Source organism: Canis aureus, chromosome 17 (genome assembly GCF_053574225.1).
Source record: "Canis aureus isolate CA01 chromosome 17, VMU_Caureus_v.1.0, whole genome shotgun sequence".
NCBI lineage: Eukaryota > Metazoa > Chordata > Mammalia > Carnivora > Canidae > Canis > Canis aureus.
In genome coordinates this window covers 57224005-57247007 of record NC_135627.1, presented here as the reverse complement: position 1 = coordinate 57247007, position 23003 = coordinate 57224005, and the positions used below count along the sequence as shown (strand labels likewise).

Here is a 23003-nt window from a genome sequence, read left to right as displayed (position 1 = left end):
TTGTGTCTTCCAGAATAATCACAGAAACTGAATAATTTTATTCTGCCTTCTAAGGTAAAAATGCCAAAGAAGACTTGGTACATAAAAATGGCTAGAGTATCTAAACTAAAAAACCAAATGTCTACAACATACTATAAGAAGTCAAGAAACCCAAAATCATCAAGTTGTGCACATTAAATATATATATAGTTTTTGTATATCAATACCTCAATAAAGCTGATCTTTTTTTTAAAAAAAGCTGATCTTTTTAAGAGAAAATTTGTGAGATGACCTTTCAAGCTATTTAGCACATCCTTTAATTAGATGGTAATTAATAAATACTGGAAACTACTATTTTACAGACTTAAATTTTAAAGTGGCACATTTTGTCTAATAAAACTGATTATTTAGAAATTTAGAAATGATAGCTTTCATATGTAACATTTTACATACAATGCAAGGACCTCTTTACTTATCACTCCACCTACCTACCTACCTACCTATCACCTGCCTCTACTTATTTACAAATTATCCCCAGGTTCTGAGATGTTATAGGAATCGATGAGCATTTCAAAATGTCATCTCCTTATCTCAAAATATTATTTTGACCACTTTTAATGGGCTTGAATCATAGGTGTTTCCTTGATTAGGAATAATGTAGATGACTCAGAATTATAGGTCTGGTAATACACACAGCTGGAAAAATATAATTATTAAATCTTGGTCTTGCTGTGTCCATTTTAGCTTAGCACTGCTTCTTAAATTAAAAAAATGCATAATCAAACACCTGGAGAACTATGCTGCAAAAAACAAGAAGAAATGACATATTCACCATCCATCAACTAGTTATATAGTGAAATCTTTAAAAGTCCTTGACACACAAGTTTTGTTCAAGAAAATAAACATGCCATTAATGCCACTGAAAAAAAAAATAGTGAACTGATGTGTTATCTAATACATGCCATCATTTCTCTTAAAAATTCTTTAACTAATTCTTTGTTAAATTATTTAAGATTTAATGAAAATAAACCTCACAGTTTTCCTTTAAAAAAAAAAAAAAGGATTGAAGACCTAAAAGTGAGACCTGAAACCATAAAAATCCTGGAAAACACAGGCAGTAACCTTTTTGACATTGCGCATAACAACTTCTTTCTAGATGGGTCTTCTGAAGCAAAGGAAATAAAAGCAAAAATAAGCTATTGGGACTCCATCAGAATAAAAGTCTTCTCCACAGGGAAGGAAATGATCAACAAAACAAGAAGGCAATCAGTAGAATGGGATAAGTTATTTGGAAACAACATATCCAATAAAGGGTTAGGATCCAAACAAAGGGACTTACCCAACTCAACACCCAAAGAAACAATCCAATTTTGAAAATGAACAGAAGTTATGAATAGACATTTTTCTAAAGAAGACATACAGATAGCCAAGACACATGAAAACATGTTCAACATCACTTAACAGGGAAATACAAATCAAAACTATGCTATGACCTCACACCTATAAGAAAGGCTAAAATTAACAATACAAGAAACAACAGGAGTTGCTGATGATGTGGAGAAAGGGGAACTCTCTTGCCTTGTTGGTAGGGATGTGAACTGGTACAGTCACTGTAAAACACAATATGGAAGTTTCTCAAAAAGTTAAAAATAGAAATACCCTATGACCTAGCAATTACACTACTAAGTATTTACCCAAAGAATACAGATACTAATTCCAAGGGATACACGCACCCTGATGTTTGTAGCAGCATTATCTTCAATAGCCAAATTACGGAAACAGCCTAAGTGTCCATAAACTGATGAATGGATAAAGAAGAGATGATACACACATGCACACTGGAATATTATCCAGTCAGATGAGAGAATGAAATCTTGCCATTTGCAATGACTTGTTTGGAGTTGGGAGTATTACACTAAGCGAAATAGGTCAGAGAAAGACAAATACCATATGATTTCACTTGTATTATGGAGTTTAAGAAACAAAACAAGCAAAAGGAGGGGAAAAAGGTGAGGCAAACCAAGAAACAGACTCTTAACTATAGAAAATTTATGGTTATTACCAAAGGTGGGGGGTGGGGTCGGGGGATGGGTTAAGTAGGTGATGGAGATTGAGGGCAATTGTGATAAGCAGTGGGTGATGTGTGGTAGTGTTGAATCACTATGTGTACACCTGAAACTAATATTCCACTGTGCATTAACCAGCTGGAATTTAAATAAAAACTTAAAGGAAATGCTGATCATGGCCACTAGTTTAACTACCATTAGACATTTGAGAAATTGGTGATGTTCTCAGCCAATTAGTTTAGAGAGAACAAAACTGAGCTCTTAAAGGAAGGCACTGGCTGACGATGACTTCCAGGCAGTAAGGTACCTGGCTGTTGGAGAGATCACCAGAACACGTCAAAGGTTACGAGGTCAGGTAGGGTCCTGTCCTGGCTTAGAACCAGCATTGACTGATGTCTCCTGCAGAACAGGTTTCGTTCCAGGTGCTTTACCAGTTCTGACTCATCTAACCCCAAGAACCTTGTGTGAAGGAAGTTCTTTCATTAATCCCTCTTCTCAAAGTGAGGAACTAAAGCACAGCAAGGTTAAGTAGCTGGCATGTCCATGATTGCCCAGCTGGTGCTGAACTACTACTGCTCTCTGGGCCAAGAAAAACTTGTTCCAAGAACTTGGAACGTTGGTGAGTAATTCTTTTACATGTGGATTTAAATTAGTAGGCTCTTCCCATTTCTCCATTTCATTCTCCTCAGAACCTTTATTTTTTCCAAACTATGCTCTAAGCTGGCAGGGAGAATGTACTGAAATATCTCAAGAACTCTGTGTTGGTTTGCAGAATCCAAAGATGTTATCAGGCTTTTCAGATTTAATAAATTGTATCAGAATAACTCTAGATTTGTTAGTATTGCCCGGATCTATTGGGGCTTCAGAGTTAATAATGCTTCCTCATTTCTACAGAACCAAACAGTGTCTTAATTTGCAGGAAATTACAGCTGCTATAATAATGGAAAGGGCCACTGGCTTCTACTAACCTATGAAGAACAGACAATTTTTGTGAAGAGCAAATCTACCAAATTGACAGATAGCATATCAGGGAATTTTAAGGCACATCATATGGTGCATATTTATGCTGAAATCCTATTTAATTATCTCTAATTATTTACCCTAACTGGCGATTTTCCAATGTTATATTTATACCCACAGTGGAAAAAATAAGTTTATACCAAGGTCCAGTCATTTATTCTCAAACCTGTACTCTGAGTGAAAATGTCAGGGTTCAGAAAATTATTTTTAAAAGAAGTGATTTTACAATAGGAATCTCCTTAAAGTAGAACTCAGAGGATTCAGAAATGCAATTCAATATACAGTTTAATGAAGTCTGACAGAGAATCTATCTTGAGAAAAAAAAAAAAAAGTCTTGACTTTCCTCCAAAGCAAGAGACAACATTAAGAGATTCCAGAAAACACCAAGAAGCATTTTGGAGAGTATGACGTGAATTAAGCACAATCCTGCTTGCTCTTTTAACTCCCCCACCCCACCCCGAGTCACTTAGATAATCTAGGCAATGATTGATTACTTTTATTTGTTTTTACTTTCCAAGCATGATAAACCTCCAGAAAACCAGAGTCCTTAAGTGCTGTCACTTGCATAAGTAGTAAGCGTCCCCCCCGCCAATCCCCTCAATCCAAAAAATGACTTCACTATCCTTTAGACAAAAGCCAGGGAATCCTTGTCAAAAACACTGTTCAAGGGGATCAGGAGAGGCATTTTCATCTGGGTTCTGGTCTTAGCTCACTGTTAATGAAGCACATGCCCTTGACCACCTCACTTCCCCTGTTAGAGCCTCAGTTTCCCTTCCTGGATAAAGTCAGAGGATCAGGCCAGATAATCGGAGGCTCCTTCCAGTTGTGACTTTAGAGCTTTCTACTTATGCTGCACTCCTTTGACCACTGCTTGCGAAAGCAATGGTTTGCTCAGGTCACTGGATCAGAAGTCCAAGTGCTTCTTGCTCTTTCCCAAGGGACATTCTGGTTCTCTGATTGCCAGATGGTAGCAGGTGAGTCTTCCATCTTGGTTTCTCTGAGGAAGATGCGTTTTAATAAAATACTTTCCATGGTTACTCAGCCAAAGACTTTGAGACAGACCTCTGGGTTTCCAAAGACATACTCTCTGGGATATTCAAAACTTCTGGTTCACATAATGCAACTCTACTTCTGGCTTCTCTAACAAACTTGTGTGTCTCAACCCCGTTGGCCTTTCACACTTTTTCTATTTCCTCTAATACCCACTCTGGCTTATACCTTTTTCCTCAACCATTGGTTGTACTTATTTTTCTATTCTCTTCTCAAGAGTCTGTCCATCTAACCTGACAGATAGACACAGCTCCCCCACGTTAGAACCATGCCTTCCATATCATAGACCTCCAACAAGCCCAGTGCATTCCTCTCCACTAAGGGAGGCATCACATGTGTCTGGCTGGCCTTTCTGTCAAAGCCAAGTTTTTACGCTGACAGAAATTTTTATTTTATTTTATTTTATTTTATTTTAATTTTTATTTATTTATGATAGTCACACAGAGGGAGAGAGAGAGAGAGGCAGAGACATAGGCAGAGGGAGAAGCAAGCTCCATGCATCAGGAGCCCGACGTGGGATTCGATCCCAGGTCTCCAGGATCACGCCCTGGGCCAAAGGCAGGCACCAAACCACTGCGCCACCCAGGGATCCCAAATTCTTAAAATAAATAAAACACATGCATGCATACATAAAAATTATAATTAGTCAAAATTTAAAAGAAAAATAAATGATAGCTGAGGTGGTGAGAAGAATAATGGTCTCAAAAAAAAAAGAATGATGGTCTCAAATGTTATTAATTCTTTACTTTACACATGATAGAATTCAAGATGATATTGAAAAGACAAAAATAAATTCTGATACCTTGGCAGGGACTTATTACCTGATAATGGATACTAATACATAACTATTTTTTATAAATATATACACAAATATATATACATTATATATAAATATAAATGAATATAGCCTCTGTGTATATATACCATGTGTGTATACTTGCAATCAGTATGTATATGCATTTTATATATAAATATACATTTTATATTTGTGTGTGTATATATATATATGTGTGTGTGTGTGTGTGTGTGTGTATCACATATACCCATGCATCTGTTTTTCAAATAAAAAATAAAACATTTTCACTCTTCATTTCCTTCCATGGAATTTTCAAAAATTCTCTAAAGGAGAAATACCAACTTACAAGCATTATATTATTATGGGAGAATGATTTATTATAGTATAAATTTTGCTTTTCCTGCCTCTAACTTTCCCTCCCTGCTCATTCATTGTCTTGCCTCAGAAACTGTGGCTCATCCTAGGGAAACAGAGAGAGAGTGTGCCTTTGACAAACAATGAGGCCAAGAGAAGAGATTCTTTGGGTCTTGGAAAGACACAAAGCTCTATGGGTCCCTGAAATAAGAAATGTTTCCTACCCTTTGGAAACTTTCTCTTTGGAGAACTGGCAAAAGCCAAAAAGACATGATTTGATGGTCCATCCCCAGGTCCCAGTATTCCCATAGATTCTTACCATAGGGCAGGGCACAGAAACCAGAGTTGGCTGTTTACAGGAAGACCTCATGTGGTCTGGGGCAGTGGGTGGCCCAGCATGGGTTGGCACCTTTATTAGTGGAGCTTCCCCAAAGTTTTAGGCTTGGAAAACCTCTTCACTCTGTGCCATCCATTCCCAGGTGCAAGGAACCCAAAATGATGGTTTGGAACTTTCTACCAGAAAAGGGGAATAGGCACATTTTAAGGGAAGTGAACAAATGCAGTTCTTCTTGATCACCTGGATTGTGAACCAATTCTTTCCTGCTACTTTACATATGCAATATGTACCGACTATTAGTATTTTCTTCAAACGTCTAGTTTAGAGACAATCCAAGAACCCCAGTAGCCTAGTGAATAAGGTACTGGCCTCCCAGAGACAATGCAGTATGTTAGGTTAGTTTTTCAGGGAGGAGACAGGGGCATACAATATGGAGATATTGTATTTCTTATATTCTGTATAAAGAAATTTCTTTTTTTTTTGTATAAAGAAATTTCTTGATGAAAATCTGAGTAAGCAGCATTTTGTTATTTACAATGTGTTACATTATTGGTAACAAAGCAGCTACTACAAAGCCAAATTAGAAAATCATTGTTTCAGGAATGAATCTCTTGTCACCAATTATTAGATTTTACAGTATGAAGAAATTCACAGGATTGTCTTGAGAGAATATTCACCTTGTACATGTCAGCTAAAAAACAAACAAAACCCCACTCTTCTTCATTCATAATGTATGGCTAAAAAGCTAATGATGAACCTGTGATGTGCCAAGAGCTTGGGATCCAACTCTACCCAAGCTTCCCTAGTACACTGTGAAGAGGTGCTTGAGATCTTGGGAGATTTAACTGAGTTTGCTCATGGGTCATAGACTACTTTCATTATTTGGGCCCAGTATTCTCAGCCTTATGACTCCTCCCTTCTCAAAGGTAATGGAGAAATCCAGCACAGGGCCTGGCCCTGGCTCTTTCGATACTTCAGAGGCTGATTGGCCAGCATGCTATGGACTATAACTGGTGAATGAGTGTTAGTGGCATCCATTTCTAGAAAATGTTCAGGACCAAGGTCCAAGTGAGCAGCGAGCCTTTTCTTCTCATCAGATGGAAATAAAGTACAAAGGAGACAGTAGGTAGTGTAGCAGAATTTGGAGTTATGATTCCCATTCTGCACTCTCCCCCACCCCCATTTGGCCTATACCTAAGTAGCCATGCTACTTGGATGAGGTTCTAAGCCTGTTTTCACCTCTAAAATGAGGGTAAAGATGAATAATCATTATGCTTCCTTCTAGATTAGTTATTGTGGTTAAGGTTCATATTGTTACAAAAGGCAAAAGAGGTCACATTAGTGATTAATCATAAAATAGTTTTTTTTAAAGATTTAATTTATTTACTTGACAGAGAGAGAGAGCCCAAGCAGGAGGAGCAACAGAGGAAGAGGGAGAAGCAGGCTTCCCACAGAACAGGGACCCTGGTGAGGGGCTCCATTCCCAGACCCTGAGATCATGACCTGAGCTGAAGGCAGATACTTAATCCACTGAGCCACCCAGGTGTCCCATAAAATAATTAATCTGCTTGACTCCCTGTAATGATCACTGCCCTCTAGCTCTACAAATTGCCTTGTCATTTCTTTGTTAATTTCCTCCCCTCTCCCTCAATCTGCTTCTCCCTCCATGTATTCATACCCTGATTTTGTGGGAAGGGGACCTGTGAAATAAATCTTAAAGCATTGGGACACCTGAGTGGCTCAGCTGTTGGGCATCTGCCTTTGGCTCAAGGTGTGATCCTGGAGACCCGGGATCGAGTCCCACGTTGGGCTTCTTACATGGCACCTGCTTCTCCCTCCGCCTGTGTGTCTGCCTCTCTCTCTCTCTCTCTCTCTCTCTCTCTGTGTGTGTGTCTTTCATGAATAAATAAATAAAATCTAAAAAAAATCTTAAAGCATTTGTTTTTGCAGAAAACGTAGATATTATACTGTCTACTGCTTGATCAGTACCTTATACCATAGGTTGTTGGAACCCTGAAAAATTGAATCCTGATTGATTGCACCACATGGGGAATTCCATTTCTCTTATTTGAGTGATTTGAGAGAACACGTCTTGGGCCTTCTTCAGCAGAATGCAAAGTTTCATTTTTCTCTGTATTTCTACCATAGAGAAAACACTGCAGATTACAGAAGTTGGCTGCTGGAGCATATGTAGAATGGCCTGCTTCCCTCCCACTTATTTCCACCATTCATCTACTACTAATAATAGAGCAAAGTGATAAAGGGGTGTGGAATGCAGCCAGACGCAGGCAAAAGTGAGCTGGCTTTGCCACCAGATAAACCTAGTTCTGAATCTCACACTGTGTGCTTTTAGGGAAATAACATCAACTCTCTGAGTATCAATCTCCCTTGATAACTAACATGTACTTTTACAACGACATTTATTTGCAGGTACTTTAAGATTACAAAATACATGAGGAGTGTGCCTTGGCACCGCGTAGGCGCATACAGTGGATTTGTAGCCATTGTTCAATTCCCACTCAATTCCAATTTTAGTCACTCTTCTTTTCTACCTGCAGCCTTACACCAGGGGTAAAATCATTTTTTTTATATTTATGTTCGTAATTGTTAAATATACCACATTTATTAATAAATTTTAGGTATACATGTAATTTAATAATTAAATGAACTAGAACTAAAACTAAATGGCATTGATGAAAGAAACTGAAGAAAACACAAATAAATGGCAAAATATTCCATCCTCACGGACTGGAAGACTTAACATGGACATATCCATACTATCTAAAGCAATCTATAGATTCAAAGCAATCCCTATTAAAATTCCAATGGCATTTTTTTCCACAGAACTACAACAACCCTAAAATTTGTATGGGACCACATAAGACCCCCAGATAGTCAAAACACTTTTGAAAAAGAAAACAAAGCTAGAGGGATCATATTTCTTGATTTCAAATTATATTAAGAACTATAGTAATCAAAACAGTATAATACTGGCATAAAAACAAACATATAAATATCAATGGAATAGAATAGAATCCAGAAATAAACCCAACATATATAGTCAATTAGCTTACAACAACAGAGTCAATGCAAAAAGGGCAATATCTTTGATAAATGGTGCTGGGAAAACTGGATAGCCACATGCAACAGCACGAATCTGGACCCCTTATACCATTACATTTAAAAAAAAAAAATCAACTTGAAATGGTTCAGACTTGAACATAAGGGCTGAAGCCATAAAACTCATACAAGGAAACATAGGTGGCACGTACCTCAACCCTGGTCTCAGCAATGATTTTCTCGGGTTTGACAGTAAAAGCAAAGGCAACACAAGCAAAGACAAACAAATGGGACTACCTCAAACTAAAAAGCTTCTGCACGGCAAAGGAAACCATCAACAAAATGAAAAGCCAGCCCACTGAATGGGAAAAAATTTTGTGAATTGTATATCTGAAAAGGGATTAATATCCAAAATGTGTAAAAACATCTTACAACTCAATAGTAAAAAAAAAAAAAAAAAAAACCCAATCTGATTAGAAATGCACAGAGGAACTCAATGTCTCATACATGTAATCTTAAAAACAAACAAACCAACAACAAAAGACATTCATAGCTACAGAGAACAGATTGGTGGCTGCCAGAGATAGGGAAGGCTGGAGGGAGTGAAATGGGTAAAGGTGCTCCATAGGGACAAACTTTCAGTTGTAAGATAACTAAGTCTTGGGGCTGCGACGTACAGTACGGTGACTGTAGTTAATGCTGTATTGCACATTTAAAAGTTGGTAAAAGTAAATCTTCAAAGTTGTCATCATAAGGAAGGTAACCGTGTGGTGATCGTTTTGCAATATATATGTATATGTAATAATTGTGCTGTACACCTAAACTAATGATGTATGTCAATGATATCTCAAAAGATTAAATGAATCCATTTATCTCCCAAGTTCCTAATTTTTAATATACCTCCATGTGGATTAATTTATCTCATTTCTTTTCTGGCTTTATCACATTCCTTAAGTTTCTAATTTTAATTACTATATATATATATATATATATAGTATATATATACTATATAAATTACTATAGTATAGTATATATATACTATATATAATTACTATATATATATATATATATATATTTACACCTAGAAGTTCTACTTAGTTGTTTTTAGGATATTTTTGTCACTTTTTATATTCTTCTGGTTTTTCTACATACTTTCAATGCCTCTTATTTCTTAAATCATGTAAAACATCTGTTTCTAATTTCTATCTGAAAATTACAGTATCAACCATCTTTTCAGTTCTTCTTCCGCAGTGTATTTCATGGACTCTTAGTAATGTTCACTTGTCCCTTCATATGTTACAGATTTTTTTTTTTAATTGTGATCCCAGGTTTGAGCTCAGTCTTGTGATAACTCTTCAGAAAAGCTTTTAGTTTGCTTCTGCCAAGTAGCTGAAGCTCTATAAATTAATGATCATTGTTAATTTTGTGCTTTGGTTTTTGACCCAGATAGTATGACCTTTAGTTTTAAAACCCATGTGAGGATGGATTTCTAGCAGGCATCAAGGGATTTTTTTGTCTTATTGCCTCTGCAGAGCAATTTTTTTTTCTTATTCACCCATCAAGATGTCATCTATTGGTGTTCCCTCCCTTGTATGTGAGTCTCTGATCTAATTTTCATACCTGTTCAGGCCCCAGGTACGATCACACAACTCCAGAACATATACTATTTAAAACCCAAGCTCTGTGCAATATATTAGGAATCAGCAATTTCCAACCCCCCAAGAAACATGCTGGTGACAGTGCTACTCTGAATTAATATATTCTCTTTGCTTCTGGCCTCCGCACCTTACCCCTCTCCTCCTCAGTCTCTTCTTGCTCCTTGCATGGTACTTTCATGTACTTAAAAAACATGTTTCAAAAATGTCTTAGCAAGAATCTTTACATGTTATGCACAAGAAGGGATTTTTCTGGACATTTGGCTCACCTTAGCTAAACACAAGAATTATTTTAGTGTTGCATTCCCCAGTCATCTCCTGTCCAGTTTTCTCCCGATGACCTCTTTCCCATTGTCCTGACCCCACCTCCATGGGCTCCTCAGATGCTTTGTTTTGCTCTGGACCTGTATTTATTTCTTGCCCCAAAACAAATTTTCAATTGAGCTAAATAAAGAATATAAAAACTGGGGTTAAAAGACCCAGATTTGAGTCTGCTCCTTTGCTCTTTCTCACTATGTAATTTGGGGTGAATCACTTAACATCTCTAAGCTCAGTCTCCACCTGTGAAACGACTCCTGCCCCATTTGTCATAAATAACTGTTCTAAAGGGCAAATGAGGTAATATATGTAAAAAGTTTTATAATTGGTAAAATATGCAAAAAATGTAAACCATTTGCAGAACTTGACCTACAAACTAAGGGTGCTTCTCTCCATCATTCGTCCCTGAGGAAAAGATATAATAAATGGTTTTATACTGATTAAATTGTGCTCCTAGGTCATTTGTGTTTTATTGGAGAAACATCCCAAATACAGAAGAAAGTAGTTCTGAGTGTTTTCAGGATGCTGGGGGGGTGGGGAGGGCATATTTTTGGATGGTGGCTTTCCTTTTCCTTATGCCTCCATTATCAGCACATACATATTTATAGGAGGCCAACAATTCTCTTACCTCCAGAAACAATCACACTGCTAATTTCCAGTAATTGCTTTTTTGCAGAAATAATGATTGCAGAAAGGGAAGGCCACTCCATAGCACCTACAGCACGGGCTAGCTCTTACTAACTCCTGTGGGCACGTCATAAAGCTTTTATGGATGACGATTTGAAAACAAAATTCTAGAAATTAGTTTTAACACTTCCCCATGAGGTGATGCCTGTTGCCTTTATTGGAATTTAAACTGGAAGCTGGCTCCAGCCATCTGTTAAATGGCCACAGAAACTCCCCAGATGTTTCCCATGGGCCAGAGATAATATTGTGGCCATTCCTCTGCCCTCCTGGGAAGCTGGATGAGTCGAATTCATAATCAGGAAAAAAGAGCAGATATGTAGTGTCAGCCCTGAAAAAGTGTGCAGGGTAAGTGCAGGCAGCATTGAACATCTATACAGGTAAAAAAGATCCTCAAAGTTAGGTATTCTTAAGATGACAAGTCCAGAAATTCAAGCTTTCTGTGTTTTAATGGAATTCCCAGTATTTTAGTACTGATTTGATTCCTGTTATTTTATATGAACACATTCTCCTACATACACTTAATTTGGAGTGATTATTCTTATTTCAAAATCCTGAAGGTTGGTTTTCAGCCATTTACACACTAATTCTCCTGTCCTCTCCTATTACAATTTTCAGTAATCCTTGGCTAAATGTAAGTTTTAATAGAAAACTGAATCCAAGGTGAATCCAGCAGCAGCTGTCTGAGCTGCCCACTGGGCAGAAGCAGAGGTGTACAGCTTACCAAATGAGGTGGTCAGCAGCAGTGGCCCATCCATGGGTTCACTGGCCCGTGCAGTAATCCTGCTGTCTAGAAGCTGAGATTATGGGAGTCAGGAATAACCAACTGCTCATCACAATCAGCAGACAGGTAGAAGCAGGAACAGGGAAATACATGGAGTTTGGTCAGAGGATGGGGCGGTGCAGACAAGTGGTGTCGAACAACTGTGTGTGTCAATGTGATGCACCCAACCAGTGTGCCTTTGGGCCAACTGAACCAGATATGAACATGGCTTGTGCTGCTACTGTGGACTGTATTTCAAAGTTTATCCAAGTTAGTAAAATCTACAGGCTGATTTATTCATTACTGAATGCAGTATCTCTTAAAGTCTTGGCTTATCTATGTGTCCTAATTTCAAGGAGTAAAAAAAATAAGCATTTGTTGAATTAATACTATTTACAATGAACAGAAAACAAGTATCAGAAAAGGCCTGGAGATGCAGTATAGTTCTCAAGTCTAAATTCTAAATGCCTTAATACAATTTTCAAGTCTTGCCAAGAGCTGTAACTCTTATCCCCCTGCCATTCTCTCTGATTCGGCCACTACCTGAAATTTGGTTCACTTTTTTTTTCCTGACTGTGCTAAAAAATTTATGCATCTGTCACCTTTTTCTCACGCCTTTCTCCTTTTATGGGGTTGCCATTTAAAGTAAAATTAAATAAAGACAACTTAGCAAGTCTATAATCAACCTCACAAGCCTTGGAGATTAATAGTAGAAAAATCTGATGCAGTTGTAAGTCTTCTAGGTAGAAATCAGATCATAAACTTTTGTAAGGATTTAAAGTCAATTCTTTGATTATCTTTAGAGAGATTGTTGTTTCAATGCAATGCCTATCAATATATCATTAACATTTTTCACAGAGCTGGAACAAATAATCCTAAAATTTGTATGGAACCAGAAAAGATGCTGAATTGCTAGAGGATTACTGAGAAAGAAAACCAAAACTGATGGCATCACGATGCCTGACTTCAAGCCATATTACAAAGCTGTGATCATCAAGACAGTATGGTACCGGCACAAAAACAGACACACAGATCAATAGAATATATAACCCAGAAATGGACTGTCAACTCAATGGTCAACTAATCTTCAACAAAGCAGGAAAGAATATCCAATGGATAAAAGACAGTTTCTCCAAGCCACATGTAGAAGAATGAAACTGGACCATTTTCTTACATCATACACAAAGATAAACTCAAAATGGATGGAAGACCTAAATGTAAGATAGGAATCCATCAAAATCCTAGAGGAGAAGAGAGGCAGCAACCCTTTTGACCTTGGCTACAGCAATTTCTTGATAGACACGTCACCAACAGCAAGGGAAACAAAACCAAAAGTTAACTATTGGGACTTCATCAAGATTAAGAGCTTCTGCACAGCTAAAGAAACAGTCAACAAAACTAAAAGGCAACCTCCAGAATGGGAGAAGATAGTTGCAAATAACATATTAGATAAACGGCTAGTATCTAAGATCTATAAAGAATTTATCAAATTCAACATTCAAAGAACAAAGAATCTAGTCAAGAAATGGGCAGAAGACATGAGCAGACATTTCTCCAAAGAAGACATATACATGTCCAACAGACACAACAAAAATGTTCCATATCACTTCTTATCAGGGAAATACAAATCAAAACCACAATGAGATACCACCTCACACCAGTGAGAATGGGGAAAATTAACAAGACAGGAAACAACAAATGTTGGTGAGGATGTGGAAAAAGGGGAACCTTTTATACTTTGGTAGGAATCCACGCTGGTACAGCTGCTCTGGAAAACTTCCTCAAGAAGTTAAAAATAGAGCTACCCTACAACCCAGCAATTGCACTACTAGGAATTTACACCCAAAAAATACAGATGTAGTGATCCAAAGGGGCACCTGCACTGCAATGTTCATAGTAGCAATGTCCACAATAGCCACACTGTGGAAAGAACCCAGATATCCATTGTCAGGTGAATGGATAAAGAAGATGTGATCTATATATACAATGGAGTACTGCTCAGCCATCAGAAAGGATGAATACCTACCATTTACATCAATGTGAATGGAATTGGAAGATATTATGCTGAGTGAAATAAGTCAGCCAGAGAAAGAAAATTATCATATGGTTTCACTCATATGTGGAATATAAGAAACAGTGCAGAGAACCGTAAGGGAAGGGAAGGAAAACTGAATGAGAAGTCATCACAGAGGGGGAAAAAAAACAATTAGAGGCTCTTAGCTATAGGAAACAAACTGAGGGGGCAGCCCGGGTGGCTCAGGGGTTCAGCACTGCCTTCAGCCCAGGGGGTGATCCTGGAGACCCGGGATTGAGTCCCATGTCGGGCTCCCTGCATGGAGCCTGCTTCTCCCTCTGCCTGTGTCTCTGCCTCTCTCTCTCTCTCTCTCTCTCTCTCTGTGACTATCATAAATAAATAAGTTGAAAAAAATTAAAAATATAAAAAAATAAAAATAAAAATAAATAAAATAAAAAGTTGTCTTGCTGGATGCCTGAGACACAGAATAGGTAAACTTTTAAGATCTGTCTCTCTAATCCTTATGTCTCTTACTACTGTTTTAGAGTCCTCAGGTCCAAATGTTGAAACAAAATTTAGGTTAATTATGGGAGAGCTAATAATTATATTTATAATAAACAGAATTAAGATGAATTACAGTGAAAGAAGACTTTAATGTCTGTCTAGTACCTTCATCTCAATGACAACTAAGGATCTGCACTTTTCCCTAACTGCCTCTGGGCTTAAGGTTAAGGGGGAAAAAAAGGAGAAAAATTCAGTCCACATCTGTACCACCAACTAAAAATAATACCAGTTGGATTACAGACCAAAATTCTGGAATTATCAAAGTTTTAGAAGAAAGCATAGGAGAAAAAATTTTAATTTGGCTTAGACAATTTCTTAGATACAACATAATAAATATAATCTAAGTGAAAAAAAAATGACAAATTAGACCATCAAAATTAAGAACTCCCGCTCTTTTTAAGACCCAAGGAATAAGAAACTACATAGTGAGAGAAAATATTTGCAAATTACATATCTGTAAGAGGACTTGCAACCAGAAAATAAGACCACTTTCAAAAATCAATAATAACAAGTAACGCAAATACAAAGCATACAAATGATTCACACAGACATTGCATCCGAGAAGACACAGCAATGATAAAAAAACACACCTTCAATTATCTTGAGCCATTTGGGAAATTCAAGTGAAAACCACCATAAGATAACACTGTATACTTACAAGAATATCTGAGAAAAAGAAATCAGACTTAGCACCACCTCCAATCCTCCCAAAAAGAACACATAGTACACAATTCTATTGATTCCAAATTGTAGAAAATAGAAGATAATCTATAGTACAACTGAGGGCTGCTGTGTGTGTGTGTGTGTGTGTGTGTGTATGTAAATTTCCTTCTCTGTGTCCCATTCCTGTATCTACCAAGGCAGAACCTTTGCCCAATATGATAGCAAGAGGATGATGAAATCAGTCACATGTGCTTTGGGTCTTTGGGTCTGACCTCTGTACATTAGGTAGAGTTGAAGGTGCCATAGCTCCAAGAGGCCAAACCCCTTTGATATGTATAGCCACAACCTGATGGCCCTCCCATTCACAGGGAGCCTGGCCAGAGTCTTACTACTGTCCATTATTGACCATGTAGAATGGAATAAGACTTTGCCCACAACTGGGATTTTATTTTCCCTTTGGTTAAAATGGTGCTATTATTCCAACCGTCGCCTTCAAAATTCCTGTGAGAATAGAAAGAAAATCCCTTGATCTATCAAGATGAGTAAGTTTTCCCCAGGATCAGCATGTCTTGGTTTCTCAAATGACAGAAATCACCAAAAATTATTTTACATATTGCGGGCACTTCAGCTGTATACTTTTTCACTTGTTTTTTTTTTTTAATTTTTATTTATTTATGATAGTCACACAGAGAGAGGAGACAGGCTGAGACACAGGCAGAGGGTTAAGCAGGCTCCATGCACCGGGAGCCCGACGTGGGATTCGATCCTGGGTCTCCAGGATCGCGCCCTGGGCCAAAGGCAGGCGCCAAACCGCTGCGCCACCCAGGGATCCTCAGCTGTATACTTTTATGATCATTTAATTATTTCTATATCTTCATGAACATGTTATTGCTTACAGCTTCATTGAAACTTCTAGGGAAATAAAACATAATTCTACATTCCCAAATGGCTTACTCATCCTAACTTTTAGCATCTCTCTTTTTTGCTGCCCTTCTTCAAATCCCTCTACCCAGATGCATCTTAGAAGAGTTTGCTTTTACACATCTAAATCTTCTGATAATTTTATTCAAGAAGGTATTCAGAGATGAAGTTTAAATGAAAGCACCAATGCTTTCCTTAGTTCTATCTAGGAGTGTCAACATTCACTCATGTTCTGAAAGTCAAATGTGAATGTGGCATATGAAGCCACATGTGCCATCAAAAAACCTCTCTTGTCAGTCCTGAAGCCATGAACCAAGAGCTGATTAAACACATTGTAAGTGCTACAAAGGCTGTTACTTACTACAAGAAACCTGACATTGTCGTTTGCAAGACTTTCCTTTATTAGCCTCAGATTCCTCTTTAGTGAAACTCAGGTTGCTCCTTCACAGTAGCCTTGTGACAAATAAAAGCAAATGGAGCGTATATCAGTGGTGCAGACAGCACAAAGTAGGCACCGTTGTGCATGAGTGTGCTCTGGCTACTGGCACCTGGTATGCATAACTCTTGGCTCTGAAGAGCTGTAACCTAGTAGGAAGGCGAGAAAAAGCAAAATAAATGCACAGAGGAACAAAAACTGGGTTACATGTGGTGTCACTGAAGCCAAGGGCATCAGTTCTGCAATCAACTTCCCTTAGTTCATATCAAAAACACTCCAGTTGCAGGCTGAGTGAACTCGGTTATGTAATTCTTATATCTCAATTTTCCCAAATGTAAAGTAAAATAAGAGTATTATCTAATTCATAGAATTTTTATAAGGATCAAGTAAACAAATGCATAGAAATGCTTAGAACAATGCCTGGCAAAGAGCGCTCAGTAAGCTTAAGCTGTTAACCACACTTACCGAGGCAAAACAACCAACGCAATCTTCAGTAAGATCTGACTCATTTTAATTTTTGGTTCTAAAATGTGTTTCATCTAAGCCCCCTTACCTTCCATGAGCAGGCCCTCAGCTACCTCTTTAGCCTGTCCTGGACCCCTTGTTACTGTTACTTATATTCTGCGTCCATTAAATCACTTGCTATACTCTAACCTGCCGTTCTCTGCAAGGAATGTCGTTTTCTATAGACATTCAAAAAGAGGGAAATTTGGTAACACATAGTGAAGCAGATAGGTATGCGAGCTCAAGAGGGAGGAAGGTCACCTGTCACCCACACAACCCTGTAGGTTGGTCTTCAGTCCTTAGGGAATCTGTCACACGTTTCTCCAACTCAGAGATCTAATTTCATCAGCCCAGTGCAAATGGATACCAGTCTGAGAATCAGATTTATCAACATACTGTAGTGTGCTAAAGAATAGCTCCAAAGTTATCAGGTCCTAAGCCCTGGAACTGTGCCTAGCACCCAATAGATGCTAAAACAATGTTTGCCACATTCCTCTTGGTTGTAAAATAAGCCTCCTCATATAATTTTCAGGCCAATGAACCAATTTAAATCTCAATCATACCAAAGTGTATGGCCACTAACTATGCAAATGCTCTCCCTCAGCCTTTGTTTCCCACTTTCTTGCGTCTTTTGCCTTCCAGAACATTTTCTACCATCTCCACTTGTTCTTCACACCTCCTTCCCCCTTTTAGCTTCCTCACACACCCACACCCTGCATCCTCCACCCCAGCTGGCTGCCTGCCACTTGAGAGGCTCCTATGGAACCACCAGTTCTCTGTCCACCTCCCAAGTGCCGCCTTCCTCACCATTACCCAAGGAAACAGCTCTCAAAATACCCAGTAGAAGTGCTGCTGACACTTGGAGTCTGTCTTCAATGTTACAGTTTCAAAAAACAAAACCAAAACCAAAACAAAATAAACAATTTAAAAAAAAAAAAAAACCTTAAAATACGGGGCCTGGAATTACTTCTTTTCATTTGCATGATAATGGACTCTAAAATGTCTCAGGAAAATAACTTCAAGGCTAATGGTCATGGATATTGGTTTTTCAGAAGGAAGTGAATATCACATGAAAATATACAACATAATTAATTGTAGCTGAACAGAGGAGATGTAAGCCAGTCTACAATACTAAATATACAAAAAGCTAAAAAGGCACCATACTAAGGAAAGTTATTTTCCACAGTAAAGAAGAAAACATTGTAGTCATAGTTCTTATAACAAACTTACTAGATTCCTTCAACCGGTTTCAGTATACATACAGCATAAATAACATATGTTGAGTAGCAAATAGGCCTTGGTAATGCCGATGTTTTTGTAAAATTTCTAATTAAAATCTATCTTTCAGGGTTGCACGATATTTATGTGTATCTAATGTCTTTTTGTCATGGTGTCCATCTATCTCACTAAATAGCTCTTGTTAAATTAGTTAGCATTAGGTTCCCATGTTCAGTTTTCCTACATTTTAATGCATTTTATCTCAACCAAGTATCTTTCAGGAGCATTAGAGGGATATGGATATATTTTGTGCTACTACTTGATAATACTTGGTTATCTATTAGAAATCTGATAACTTCACTTGTGTAAAATTTAAACCCTGACTTTCTCCCACTAAAAGCAAACAAAAACTGACTCTCAACCATGGGCTTCCTCTTCTCAATTAACTGGAACTCAGATTTCCAGTATTTCAAGTCCCAAACCCCACAGTCATCCTTGACTCCTTTCTCTCACACATCATGCATCCAATCTATTAGCACTGCTATGAAAATATATCCAGAATCCAACCACCTCTCACCTATTCACTTACTATTACCCTGGTCTGAGCCACCAGCCACTCTGGCCTATATTTATGATGTGATTATATCACACTTTTGTTCCTTGAATATCTCTTTCGCAGATGGCATGCAGAAGTAACCTTTAAAAATATGTCAGGGGACTTCTGGTGATGATGCCAGAATAGGAGGATCCTAGGCTCACCTCTTCCCACAGTTACACCTAAGTAACACCCACAGAAGAGAAAATAAACTAGAAAATGTCCTGAAGATTGGCAAGACTCTCCACAGCTAAATGTAGAGAAGATGCTACATCAAAGAGGATTAGAAAGGTGAAGATGTGACTGGGAGCTAACTGACCATAGGATTATATGCGGGAGAGAAGGACATCTCAGGCGAGGAGAAAGGAGAGGAGCAGACCCCACAGCAGGGACCCCAGGTATGGGGGACCAGCACTAGGAAGATAAATCCCTGTATCATTGGGCTTTTGAAAAATAAAGAGGCCTAACTTTGCAAGTTCTTACAATCAGTGGGGCTTAATAGCCAGAACTTCAAAAATCAGTGGCTCCACTCTGGGAGAGCCTAGAGAACAATAGGAAATGGAGTCCTCACCTGAAAAGAGACAGCACAATGAACAGCCCAACAGAGATAAAGCACAGAAACAGCAGTTGGAAAAATGCCTGGGGTATATAGGAAGTACATTTATTTACTGATCTCAGAGGATGTGCTGGAGGGGCTGGGATCTTTAGGAAACCTCTCTAAGAACAGAAGAACTGGCAGGCACTATTTCTCTCCCCTGCCCCCCAAACCTAGATACACTGACACCTGCAGGAACTAACACAGGGCAAACACTCTCCATCTAGCTTGCTAACAGCAGGCCTTGCTCCTGCAGGCTTCTGTAGATTGACCCCCTCTATCTTGTCCTGGGCAGGTTTCCTGGGGAAGCTGCAGGTCCCCTTCTGCAGCAGACAGGCCCAGAACTTGCTGGCACCCTACACTCCACCCCTTCCCTCTCCTGTAGACACACTCCCTCCAACATGCCCTTGGCCGGAGACCATCCAAAGAGGTGCCAAAACCTGTCAGAGTGCAAAGCAATTCTAAAAGGGTCAGCATTACTCAGAAGTGACTCCTGCCCTGAGGAGAGGGAAGGATAACCACAAATGCCAGACTATCACCCCAGCAGTGGGCTGGGGGCAGATACCTGGTCTGATTGCAGGCTCTGCCAACCAACAAAAGCTTCCCTGGGGGCAACAGAGGGAGAGTGCCCTGCACTCTGCTCTTGTGTAGCTCTGGCAAGCACCTGGTCTGATTCAATTCAAACCTAAGGCAGCCCCAATATGACCCACTAACACAATGACCACATCCTACCCACAACCGCAAGGTGAGCCATTGCTAATTAGTGGACTGAAAGCAAATGTGGCTCAGCTATAACAGCAGGATGCAGAAACACATAGAGGAGACATCTTTGAAGCACCAGTTTCTGGTGAAGATGGGGTATTATACTGCAGGGCTCCACAGGACTTTTTCTACATAAGACCAGTACTTTCAAGATCAGGAGACATAGCAGAATTTTCTAATGGATAAAAAGAGGTACAGAGAATAAGATAAAATAATGAGACAGTGGAATATGCCCCAAGTGTAAGAAAAGGACAAAATAAGCAAGAGAGCTAAAAGAAATACAGATAAGAAACATGCTTGAGGGGCACCTGGGTGGCTCAGTGATTGAGCATCTGCCTTTGGCTCAGGTCATGATCTGGCGTCCTGGGATTGAGTCCTGCATCAGGCTCCCCACAGGGAGCCTGCTTCTTTGTCTGCCTATGTCTCTGCCTCTGTCTCTCTCATGAATAAGTAAATAAAATATTTTTTAAAGGAAAGAAACATGCTTGACAGAGAATTTAAAATAATGGTCATAATGGTCCCTGGACTTCAGGAATGAGCTGAGTGAGACCCTTAATGAAGAGATGGAAAAGAACCAATTGGAAGTGAAGAACTCAATTAATAATTTTTTTTTTAAAAAAAAAGAACTCAATAAACAAAATACACTAGAAACAAAATACACTAGAAAAAATTAATAATTTTTTTTTAAAAAAGGAACTCAATAAACAAAATACACTAGAAATAGTCTAGAGAAAACAGAAGAATAGACCAGTGACCTGGACACCAGATTAATGAAAACTGATCAAGCTAAATGGAAAAAAGTAAAAATAATAAAAAATGAAAAAAAGACTTAGTAACTCAGCAACATCATCTGCATTATAGGGATCCAGGAGGAGAACAAAGAAAAAAGGGGGCAGAAAATTCATTTGGAGAAACAGCTGAAAACTTCCCTAATCTGATATAGATGTCACAGAGAACCCCCAATAAAATCAACCCAAGGAGGTACATACCAAGACATGCAGTAACTGAAATGGCAAAAAGCAGTGATGGAGAATTTTAGAAGCGGCAAGAGAAAATAGTTACATACAAGGGAAACCTCATAAGACTCCCAGCTGAATTTTCATGATATATTCAAAGTGCTCAAAGAAGGAAAAAAAAAAAAAAAAAAAAACTATAGCCAAGATACTCTACCCAGCAAGGCTATCATTCAAAATAGAAAGAGAGAGAAAGAGGTTCTCAGACAAACAAAAGTAAAAGGAATTCATGATGATTAAACCAGCCCTATAAGATATGTTAAAGGGACTCTTTGAGTAGAACAACCACTGATAAGATTAAGAAAAGTAAGAAGCACAAAGGCAGTAAAAAATAAATATATCTGTAAAAATCAGTCAAGGGACAGCCAAGGACTCACAACATGAAAGGATGTGAAGTATGACACCTATATATGACACCTATACTATATAGGTATATATAGTATACCTATAACATTGACAGGGGAAGGAGTGGAGTATGGAATGGATTCAAATTCAAGTGACTATCAACTTCATATAGACTGCTATATGCAGAAGATGTTATATACAAACCTAATGGTAACCACAAATAAAACCCAATAATAGATCTGCAAAGAATAAAGAGAAAGGAATCCAAGTATATCACTAAAGAAAGTTAACCAATTGTGAGAGAAGACAGCAAGAAGCAGAAAAGAACTATAAAAATAATCATAAGCAAAAAAATGGCACTAAGTATATATCAATAATTACTTTGAATGTAAATGTAACAAATACTCCAATCAAAAGACATAAAGTGTCAGAATGGATAAAAAAACAAGACCCATGTATATGTTGCCAACAAGAGACTCATTCCAAACCAAAAGACACAAGCAGATTGAAAGTAAAGAGATAGAAAAGCATTTTACATGCAAACAAAAGTGAAGAGAAAGCTGGGGTATCAACACTTATATCAGACAAAATAGGCTTTAAGGCAAAGACTATAACAAATAACAAAGAAGGGCACTATATAATCATAAAGTAAATAATCCAACAAGAAGTTATAATAATTATATATATATACCCAACATGGGAGAGCTCAAATACACAAAAGAGCTAATAACAAACAAAGGAAGTAATTGATAGTAATACCAATAACACTAGGGGAATTTAACACCCAAATTACATCAATAGACAGATTATCTAAACAGAAAATCAGCAAGGAAACAATGGCTTTAATGACACATTGGATTAAATGAATCTAACAGATATATCTTTTTTTAAAGATTATTTATTTATTCATGAGAGACACAAAAAGAGAGTCAGGGACACAGGCAGAGGGAGAAGCATGCTCCCTGTCGGGAGCCCAATGCAGGACTCAATTCCAGGACCCTGGGATCACATCCTGAGCCGAAGGTACATGCTCAACCACTGAGCCTCCTAGGAGCCCCTCTAACAGACATATTCAGAACATTTCATCTTAAAACAGTAGAAAACACATTCATCTCAAGTGAATATGGACCCTTCTCCAGAACGGATCTCATATTAGGCCACAAAACAAGTATCAATGAATTCAAAAAGATCAAAGTCATACCATGCATCTTTTCTAAACACAATACTATAAAACTAGAAATCAACTATGAGAAAAAATCTGGAAAGAACAAAAATACATGGACATTAGATA

General features: G+C 38.1%; 1 long non-coding RNA gene across 1 annotated transcript in view; it reads right to left on the bottom strand.

The window, feature by feature from the left end:
• Positions 1-16636: 16636 nt before the first annotated feature.
• Positions 16637-23003, bottom strand: part of LOC144287576 (uncharacterized) — a 70581-nt gene continuing 64214 nt past the window's right edge. Inside the window, exon 4 of the long non-coding RNA XR_013355360.1 lies at positions 16637-16829. This is a non-coding gene — a long non-coding RNA (uncharacterized LOC144287576). The remainder of the gene's footprint in view (positions 16830-23003) is intronic.